At 34.3% G+C, this 11,705-nt stretch overlaps 1 protein-coding gene across 1 annotated transcript in view; it reads right to left on the bottom strand.

Moving 5' to 3' along the window:
- The window catches only part of LOC106460106 (corticotropin-releasing factor receptor 2-like), a 60,487-nt gene that overhangs the window by 47,796 nt on the left and 986 nt on the right, over positions 1–11,705 (bottom strand). The gene's annotated exons all lie outside the window — the stretch shown is intronic.

Below are 11,705 nucleotides of genomic sequence, written 5' to 3'. Positions count from 1 at the left end.
AGATATTATTGATTAATTTATTTTGTGAGTGTATATTATAATATTGTTTAGTTTTTGTTATAATAAGAGTTCAAAGCAAACGATTGTAGGAAGTTGTGTTTTTAGGTCATTGATGTTGAGACTATCGAAAGTCTCGTGCAAAAGAGCGACGCCGAGAATATAGAGATTTCTAGAAGGTGGATAGACGATTAAGTAATAAACCTATAAATAGTGTGAGACGAGCGGAAACAGCAGACAGACAATGGCAGAAGAGAGTAAAGTTACAACAAGAAAAGGTTCGGCGTGAAGCTAACTACCGTAGAAGTGATAGGCCTAACGATTAACATAGGCCTAACGTTTAACATGTTATAGTGAACCTAAGAGTACAAAAGGGGCTAAGAAGAATAATTTATTCCGTCAAAGCGTGGTTCTAAAGTAATTGAATCAGCCTGAGTACAATTTGACAAAAGGAACAGAGGATATGTCGAAGAAAGAAGACCAAACGAATTACGGTGACTGGCGCCGCAACTGTAAGTGAATCACACACAGAATACTAGTGCGATAGTAATAGAGAAGATAGTTCAACTTGTCAACTGAGGTTCAAAGTAATTGAATAGGCCTAAGTGGACTTTTGACAAGAAGAAGAGAACTACATATATAATGTTTATGATATGCCTGTAATCTCTATAGTTTGAAGAATTTATTGTACATACGTTAACTTGTTCTGAATATATATATTATTCTGAAAACAAACGAAGTGCGTGCTGTTTAACTGTTGTTTAATTTATCGCTAACAAGTCACAAACACCTAGTGTAGAATAATCCTAAGTCAAACAACTACATACTATATATTATACTACTAAGAAATATAACTAAAAGCCTTTTATTTTGACAATTGACGGAATAATTATATTTCAAATTCTGACATACATATACACACATATATACACCGGATATACTCCATGCTGTAACTGTCCTACTAAGATATATATATACCGCAGTTCAAAATTAGGGACAGCAGTGCCTGAACTATAAGGGCTTCTGACATGCCCGTTTAGTTCATTGTGTGCTTATAAACATAAAATTTACATTGTTTCTGATGCATACTGACACTGGTAAAGCCAAAACAAACAACTAAAGTGTCTGTTTATTTGCGGTGATAATGAGTAAAGAAAAATAGAGATTGATTTATAGACAAATAAATATAGATCAATGATTTACTTTGCTACCTTTTTTGAATATAGTTCGTATTTTTGAATTTGTGTGAAGTTACAAAATGTTAATCATAACTGACGATGTTTGAACAATGTCTTTGATAAACCCCTGCAATTTTTCAATGTCTTGACCATTTGTGGAATATTTAGTTAGGTTTCAAAGCACGACATAGCTTTGTATTTAATTTCATAATTTATGTTATTTAATAAAAAACGTGAAAGCTTAAATCAAAGATGTTGCTCTACTACAATGTATCGGGTGTGTGTGTATATAACTAGAGGGACAACAACCAGTGATTTTTAAGATAAAAAGTGAACATCTATCGCGCTTACTTAATACAAGTAAGTTAATTTCTTTTACGTTAGGTATTGTCACTTATAACGCAGGCCTACAGCAATTTACACCAGTGTACAAGTGTTCAAGTTTGTAGAAACGTTAAATAAGAAAATAAGGTAATTTAATATAGTTATGTGGACTGGATATTGAATAATTTTCAGTAGATAATTTAAAATACCCCACCCCCTCAATTAAAGAACAGCGATACGACACTCGTATAAGCACCCACCACCTAAAATAGCTACTCTTGACTATCATATCACCTTACATTGTACTCGCGGCTGGAAGTGCAAAGCGTGTTTGGTACTACCATTTATCAAATCAAACACTCTCGGATCTTCAGTGTGATACGCTGACCACTAGGACACACTTGAGTCTTTAACTTTATGAAGAATCGAAAACAATAAATTAATGAAATTGTTTCAAACATTAACTTCAATTTATGGATGTATTTCTATGGCACAAAATGTTATCATTATTATTTTGTGAGTTGTAACATTTAACCAGAGTAAAGTTTAGACGAAATTGTAATAGATTTTATAACGGATAGAATATGGAACGTATTACTTAAAACATATTTAGTATAATTGGCATTGATTTTTAAACGGACTTATAAAACGATTGTTTAAGAAAGATATTGAAATTTCCAGAAGGAATGGGCCATTTTAAGGAAGAAACGTTCCTTGCGGAAAATCATATACGCTGGCCTTATCTCTGTATTGCTATACAGTTGTATAATGAAAACATCATGACAAAGCCTACGTAGTTCCCATTCGCCTTGTTATTCTAATGACGACGTCATAAGGCATTGTAATTAGCTGTCTTTCCCTAGTAATTATGATAATTACAATAACAACATAATAAGAAATTTAAGTAGTGATATGATAACACAAGGAGATGACATTTCTCCAACAAAATGTTAACCTGTAAATCGATGTATGTTTTGTAGCTGTAAAGACGAAATAATACAAAAAGAAAGTGTAAAAACATTTCATTTTTTCTCTCGTATTTTAGATTATATGATAGATCATGTAATCACATGCTTTATTTCCATACTAACATGAAGAGACAATTGGCCTTGTTTATATCATTGGTTTTGGTTTATCATTTTAAAACCGCTGAGGTCATAGCTTTGGTTTTGGTTAGAATTTCGTGCAAAGCTACACGAGGGCTATCTGCGCCAGCCATCCCTAATTTAGCAATGAAAGACTAGAGGGAAGGTAGCTAGTCACCGCCAACTCTTGGGCTACTCTTTTACCAACGAATAGTGGGATTGACCGTCACATTATTACGCCCCACGCCTGAAAGGGCGAGCATGTTAGGTGTGACGGGGATTCGAACCCGCGACCCGCAGATTGCGAGTTATGCACCCTAACCACCTGGTCAATGTCTAGATGCTAGCAAAGAGCAATTCATGCATGATACCATCATAAAAACATAGGGGAGAATAAGCAATTATTTTTTTCATGCTATTCTTACCATAAGAATTTGATTGGCATTCAACCTACGGATGTCAATGAAGATTTGGTAGAGGCGAATTTAGATATTTACAGTTCAGAATATTTTACTTCAGTATAAATATGCTTAAACTGACTGAAATCTAGTGTATGTACAAACATTGGATATATTCGAAAACTTAGAAAATCCTTCTCAGATCAACGATCCGGATCATCTGTTGTAGTGTGTTGAGAAGTTAAAGTTTGGTAAAATCCCATTACACTTTACAGAGATATTAACTGAAAACCGCGAAAATGCCCTATCTCCCCATCATAAAAGATGCTTCAAAGTGATCCGCGATTGGATCCGGATTTGAATCTGGACTCAATTTAGGGAGGACTGTTCCATACTGACTTTCCACCTTGTCTAAAATTTTCGTGTACATCGGTCTATTAGTTTTCGAGATACGTGTGCGGAAACACAAATGCACACACACACGGGTCTGATTGCAATATCCTCGCAGGAAGAGGGTAATAACACCATATTCAAGCACGCCCTAGAATTAGAGGCCATAAAAACGCCACTCTACTGAATTAAATCAATCTTATAACCACATTAACCTGCATATTCAGTTTACACACGAATAATCAATATATCAACTCCCATTCTCGATGTAATGATTAAAACTAACCATGACAGTCGAATTACCCATCACCTACTTGTAAAGCCAACACACAACGGATTAATTCTATATACATCCTGTTGCAATAAAACAATCAATTTTTTTTTCGCACAAATTTGAAGGCGATAAACTGACTTTTAAAACTCTAAAAATAATAAAAAAAGGCTTAGAGATAGCCATCAACATTTTAATGGGTAACCAATATTCCAGTTCACTTTTAGAGAAAGCAAAGAGTGGTTAATCCACTTTAGTTTATCCTATATGTCCTGTATAAACAATGGAACTCGTAATGTGTCAAACCACCAGTTTACCTCAAGAAACACACTAACACAACAATTTCTAATGTTAGCAGCAACACCTGATACATGGCGCACCCATCTGTATCCATATTATATCTGGAATCATTAACATGTAGTGTACTGATCATTTGTGTCTTTTATTTCTAGTTTCAGACTCACAGCTCAGGCACTACCCGGATAAAAATAATCGGCGTCCGGGTAGTGAAAGTGGGTTTTTCTCGGGGCACTCCCATTTTCCTCCCACAATAAAATTCCGGGTATAGGACCTACAGATCCCCACCCGTTGGTTTAATGCTACCCCCCAACCGCGAACGCGAGATGCCTTTGGTTGTTTTTGCTTGCCCTAAACATCGCGAGAAGAAATTATTAATGTTATTAGTATGATTTTTTTTTCATGCATCAGTTTTAAATAACCTCTAATCCAGTGTGGGTGAGAAGAGAAATAATTTTCTGAGCGCACCTGGTTGCGTTCAAACCTAAGCTTTTAGCTTGGGGCAGAATGCTTACAATCAAAATTACTGTCGTGCTTTTTTTGTGTGTGTGTGTGTGTCAAAAACGGTCTGAACATTAGGATCTGTGAGACACCAGAATCTAAACTTAAAACGTTCTTGTGAGAGTCGAACTACCTAGATGTTCCGTCCGTAACTGCAAAACCTCCTTGACAGGCCTTGAAGGTTGGTGTATAATACACAACACTGTTTAGCAATTAACTTGCAAAATTTGCTAAACCATTTATATTGGAAAGACCAATAGGCCTATTCGTGAATGTGTAAAACAATCTCTTAGGAAATTCTATAAAAACACCCTAAAGCCTCACAATGCATGGTTTGCATTTCGGTTAGCCCATATTAACACACAAAATTAAATCTCCTTCTTTATGAGAATTGTACAAAGCTAAAACCCAAATTTATTGCTTCCATACTGAAAGTTTATTGATTGATTTGATTTCTTTTGAATTTCGCGAAAAGCTACACTAGCCACCCCCAATTTAGCAGTGATAGACCAGAATGAAGGCAGCTAGTCATCACCACCCGCCGCCAAGTCTTGGGCTTCTCTTTTACCAACGAATAGTGGGATTGGCCTTACTTTTATAATACCCAATGGCTGAAAGGATAAACATGTTCTTTGACGGGGATTAGAACCCACGACCCACAGATTGCGAGTGGAGCGCCCTAACCATCAGCTTATGCCAGGTCAGATTTATTGACCAGCATCAAAAAATACTAAAGAGAGTTGGCCTATTCTTGACGGGTTTATTAACAACGGTAAGTGTGATGGCTTATAACGCTACAAATCGGGTTTCGATACCGGCGGTGAGCAAAGCACAAATTGCTAATTATGCAACTTTGTGCTAAACAAAAAATTATGAATGATTATATTTTCTGATATGTTGTTTACTTTCGCATTGACCTTACTTTTATAATACCCAATGGCTGAAAGGATAAGCATGTTCTTTGACCGTAGGTGTATATGCAGTCGGCACGTTTGTATAATATGAACATATGAACATGCTTACTGGCCTAACACTGATAAAGATAGGAACTGTGATCATAAACACTGGTTCCTTATCCTAATGTCAGTACATACTCGTATTTACATTTATATATATATTGAAATAACCGTCTATATCTCATTTTCTTGTATTACATTTACGAAGAGTTTTCTTCCTAATATGTTGTTTATTTCTCTTACGTAACCTAAGTGATCGTTAGTGTACACCTCGTGATCGGCTCGTTTAATTAGATATAGGCACGTTTGTTCCATTAATTGTTGTTATATTCTTCTCTGCTATAATCAGTTGTCTCTGATGTAAGCCTAAGATCGAGACATAACATCAATATACAATATTTAGTTACAGTAAGTTATGGGATGGCCAGGTGGTTAGAGCGCTCGACTCGCAATCTGAGGGTCGCGGGTTCGAATCCCCGTCACACCAAACATACTCGCCATTTCAGCCGTGGGGGCGTTATAATGTGACGATCAATCCCACTATTCGTTGGTAAAAAAGTAGCCCAAGAGTTGGCGGTGACAAGCTGCCTTCCCTCTAGTCTTACACTGCTAAATTAGGGACGGCTAGCGCAGATAGTCCTCGTGTAGCTTTGCGCGAAATTCAAAACAAACAAACAGTAAGTTAGATGCGATACCCCAATATTTCCTTTAGGGCTTCTTTTAATCTATAGCACGCTACCAATAAGATGGTGTTTTTATCTCTTTTAGTTTAACACCATCAAATGACGTCTCTTGAAAATTACTTTGAGAAGTAAGTTTTGTTCCCCAAAGTTTTTGTTACTCCGGGCCTAATGTAGAAAATATTACGCAAAGGCTTTATTAATCGTCCAATACCTTTTTATCGGACATATTCATAAACGTTTTTTTTCTTCGAAAATAACGAACGTTCCATGAACTTTTTTTTTTTTACAACTTCTAAGGTAGGAAAGTTTCAAATTAATTACAGAATTGATCTGCGCGAAAATGAACAATTCGTACAAACTGCGCGTTAATGTTTGAACTAATCCTTCGCTTCTGAACGTTTTAAAGCACTTACTAAAGGCTGCTTTACTAAACCTAAATAAAGTGATTTTGATTGATCCGAAAAGCAATAGCGTACATTTTGATATATCTTATGTAACATGAAAAACTGAAACTATGTTAGCGCTAATATGGAAAAATGAAGTCTTTCTTGGCACTCGGGTACATCCGCAATAAAATGAGATTACTTGAAACTAGCTTTTCCCAAGACACTTTCTGAGTTTGTTTGTTAAATTTCGCGCAAAGCTACTTCAGGGACATTTGCGCTAGCTGTCTCTAACTTAGAAGTGATAGACTAGAGGAAAGGCAGCTAGCTCATCAACACCACTACCACTAACTCTTGGGCGAACCTTTATCAACGAATAATAGGATTATAACGCCTCCAGGACTGAGAGGGCGAGCACAAGTTTAAACACAGCCCATGGTAAATGAAAGTCGAAACACATAACTTGGAAGAACTAATTCATTGATACTGTTTCGATTTTTTTCACAAACAAGAAACTAGTACGCCAGTAAAGTTGCCTAGCTAACATTATATTGATTTGTTTATCTTTTAAAGAATTTTGTTGAATAAATGCAGCCGTAACTGTAAGTTGCAGCTGTAACTCAAATTGCAACTTTCATGAGAAGGGAATGAAATAGTGTCACTCGTAATCGACATACCAGCTGTAAAGTGTGTGACGTAAAACACGTGAAGCGTTTAAGCCTTGAGAAGTCATTTTTTAACATTTATTTTTCTCTCTCTCTTACGTAGTACAAGCAATTCAAAATCACTGAGATTATTCAAACCAAACTCGTTGTACGAACATAATGTTCCCTGAAACAAATATTTCTAAGTTTAAAAATATAAATTAAGTTTAACATACGTTTCTCAGTTGTCAGAAGTTTGACATTGGCATTGCATGACGTTTTGTAAATTTACGAGACCAAGGAGTTGAACTAAGAAACTAGTAAACTTTATTTTTTAACTCAGCAACAAATAAATCATTATCGCTAGGAGACTCGATTAATGATTCAGTTTAGTTTAATAGTTGTGTGATTCTGTTTCATAAAGTGCTTTTTTGTAACGTTAAATATATCTACTCAGTTTCTTATCGATTATTTTCCCTCAATAACGTATTTGGTAGTTTGAAATATTTTAATTCTGATCTATGTACCTTGTTTATTTTTGATCGTCGGTTCTTAATAATAAATAGACAGACGTTCACGATAGACGGATGATTAGATAGACAGATGTGGATGTAACGAAGGAAGAATGACAACGTCAGGAGACGTGTTTGAGGATTCTCTGTCAACTTTATTCTTGTTTCTGTATAGAAAGCACCAAGCCTTGATGATGTAAGAGTAACGTCGCTCATCCACTTTATTTCTAATTGTGTGTATGGTCAGTTACGTGACCATCATGTACACAACCATGTACATCAATAAAAGTTGCGCTAATAACTTTATTAATAGTTATGTTTCTACCTAGCAAATTGAAAGCAGAAATAACAGAAAAATAAAAAAGACGTATTTCCAATTTCTAGAATGCTTGTGCTGTGAATATTTCCATTATTTAGAATCCAATGATATAAATATTTCCATTATCATAATGAAAATATTCATAGCAATGGGTTTCTAAGATTCTAAATAATGGAAATATTTATAGCACCAGGATTCTAGATAATGGAAATATTCATAGCACCAGGATTCTAGATAATGGAAATATTTATAGCACCAGGATTCTAGATAATGGAAATATTCATAGCACCGGGATTCTAGATAATGGAAATATTCATAGCACTGGAATTCTTGTATTTCCATTATCTAGAATCCTGGTGCTATGAATATTTCCATTATCTAGAATCCTGGTGCTATAAATATTTCCATTATCTAGAATCCTGGTACTATAGATTTTTCCAGTAAAATCACAATAGTATATATATATTTCCATTATCTAGGATTCTAGTGCTACGAATATTTTCATTATCTAAAATCCCAGTACAGATGGGAGAGGTCAGCGAATCTAATCAAATTTTGCAATAATGATTTTATATTTTGGTGTAAATATAAACAAAACTTACAGCTGAAAAATTGTATGTTGTTCTTAAGTCTACAGAAAACCTGTAGCACTTATTTCAGGAGCATTAAAATTGAAACAACAACCGAACTGATGTGTTAGTAAAATGTATTAGAGCCTAAAATTAAAGATGAAACTAACCTGTTGGTAAATGCATTTTATAACAAAAGATAAAAAAGTTAAACCAACATCGTATTAAATGTGTTTAAAATCTAAAGATAAAAGATTAAATTATACTGTTAGTAAGTCTATTTTACAATCAAAAAATATATTATCAAACTAACCTGTTAATAAGTGTGTTTTACAATATGAAATTAAATTATGAAACTAACCTGTTAATAAGTGTGTTTTATAATATAAAATTAAATTATTAAACTAACCTGTTAATAAGTGTGTTTTACAATATAAAATTAAATTATCAAACTAACCTGTTAATAAGTGTGTTTTATAATCGAAAAATAAAACATCAAGCGAAAACATTGATAAATATATTTTATAACTGTAAAATAGAAGATCAAACTAACCTATTGGTAAGGGTATTTTATAACGTCTAAATAAAGGATTGAACAAAGCTTTAGATAGTAAATGTATCTTATAACTTGGAAATATTTTACAGTTTATATATATAAAAGATCTTTGTAACGGTTATAATGTATAAAATTTCATCTTGAAGTTCACATTGCTTCTTCTTAAAATTACCTCTCAAAATCCAAGGAAATACTCAAACACACAAAAATTTGTTCTTTTCAAATTCGTCCTAACTAATTTTGATAAACTGCAAAAAAAAAAAAAAAAGAAAGAAAATGTGCTAAGGAAACAAACAGGTTCCTGTTTTTGTGTCAAGTTTTTACTTCCTGGCGTAGTAACAGGAATATCTAAAGTACGTGTTTTTAAACATTTTCAAGTTTTTATTTCCTAGCGTAGTTACAGGAATATTCAAGCATGTGTTTTTAAACATTATCGAGTTTTTATCCTTGGCGTAGTAACAGAATTATCCAAATATATGTTTTTAAACATTTTCAAGTTTTTATTTCATGGCGTAGTAACAGAAATATCCAAGTATTTGTTTTTAAACATTATCAAGTTTTTATTTCCTGGCGTAGTAACAGAAATATCCAAGTATGTGTTTTTAAACATTATCAAGTTTATATTTCTTGGCGTAGTAACAGGAATATCCAAGTATGTGTTTTTAAACATTATCAAGTTTTTACTTCCTGGCGTAGTAACAGAAATATCCAAGTATTTGTTTTTAAACATTTTCAAGTTTATACTTCCTGGCGTAGTAACAGAAATATCCAAGTATTTGTTTTTAAACATTTTCAAGTTTATATTTCCTGGCGTAGTAACGGGAATATCCAAATATGTGTTTTTAAACATTTTCAAGTTTATACTTCCTGGCGTAGTTACAGGAATATCCAAGTATGTGTTTGAGATTGAGATATTTGTGATGAAACAGATAAGGTCAGTGTAAAATCTAGTCTTGCATCTGCAATAAATATTTGTAAATAACTGCCATAGAACATAACAGTTAAAAATATAACACAAAATATCAAACGCTATCTTAGTTACATTAGTGACACATTTAATGGTTGTAGTAAATATGTCTTTCTATAAGCCCCCCCCCCCAGTGGCACAGCTGTATGTCTGCGGACTTACAACGCTAGATACCCGTGGTGGGCAGAGAACAGATAGCCCATTGTGTACTTTTGTGTTTAACTCCAAACAAAACAAAATGTCTTTCTATAAAATTAGAATAATAAGCACTCAAACTTTGGTTGAGCATCAAGCTTGAGAGCTTACAAAGCTAAAATTCGGCGTTCGATCCCTGTGGTGAGTACATCATAGATAAGCTCGGTGTTTAACTTTGCGATTAACAACAAACAAACCGGTTAGTCCGGTGGTAGGGCTCTGGATTGTGGACCCCGGGTTCTAGTCCATGCAATACCACAAAATATTTCGCAAACTTAATGCTGTTGATGCGTTATAAGAGTGCAGTCATTCCACTGACATGAATAGTTGTTGGTAGGGTGCTATTGTTTGGGTGCCTTCCCTCTGGCCAGTAGTTCGAAATTAGGGACGGCGACAGATGCCCTTAGCAGTTTTGTCATAAATACAAATACTAGAACATGATATTTATTGTGAAATACACATTTCCAGATTGTATACTCGTATCAATACTCTCCTACCGATCACATTGATAATCCGTGTGTTTGATTTTATAGAGCTGATAGATTTCTACATAATTACACTTTGTTGTATGACGAACTTAATACTGAATTATTTGGCGCTACTTTTCTTGCTCGTACAGTCTGTGAATACTTGAACAAAACAGAGACGCTTCAGTTTCTACAGCAAAGAAAATATTCACAATACTTATAGGTAGAATTTAGCCGTATTGTTTCAGAGATGTTATTCTTGAAGGTGTTAGATATGACCCCTAAGTGATAAACTAATAAATGTGAAACGTTACATAGCAACCAAATAATTCATTTATCAAGCTCCGCGTGTTTTATCTCAGTGTAACGATATGTTTATATCGCAATCAAAGTTGAGAAATGTTTGTTTGTTTTTCATCATAAAGCTACACAATGGGCTATTTGTGCTGTGCCCACCACGGGTATCGAAACCTGGCTTTTAGCAGTGCGAGTCCTCAGTCTTACCGCTGAACTATTGGCAATAAAGTTGAGAATAAAATTAGATTAAGATGCGTGTGAATGCCATAATAGCCAGTTTCAAGGTAGCTCTAAACCTGCCAAACTTGGACCATTTTTTTTTTTTGCATGACATAAATAACGCACAGTGTCTGCTGTTACTAACGTCACTCCAATATATTAAACATAAACTAATACCATGTCTCCATGAGATCCAGCTAAATGTTTTTCTAACCTTCGAGAGTTATAGCTGTAGCTAGAAAAAAAACGGCTTAAGAAACTCTTGCACGGTTCTAGAAGAAAAAAGAATGATGTAAATAAACAAATACAAACCAACCAATTTCCCCCTCCTTACCGTCAAGTACAGCTCCATTTCGTGACATTCTTCATTATTTAATAAAACGTATTGATAGAGTAAGTTGGAAAACAAGACAGGTTCTAACATCATTAAGGCACAATTAAAGTATTTTGGCACTTGTGTATAAAGTTCAAATCATAAAAAAAATATTCAACGTTAA

Source organism: Limulus polyphemus, unplaced genomic scaffold (genome assembly GCF_000517525.1).
Source record: "Limulus polyphemus unplaced genomic scaffold, Limulus_polyphemus-2.1.2 Scaffold710, whole genome shotgun sequence".
NCBI lineage: Eukaryota > Metazoa > Arthropoda > Merostomata > Xiphosura > Limulidae > Limulus > Limulus polyphemus.
This window is presented reverse-complemented; position numbering and strand designations above follow the sequence as displayed.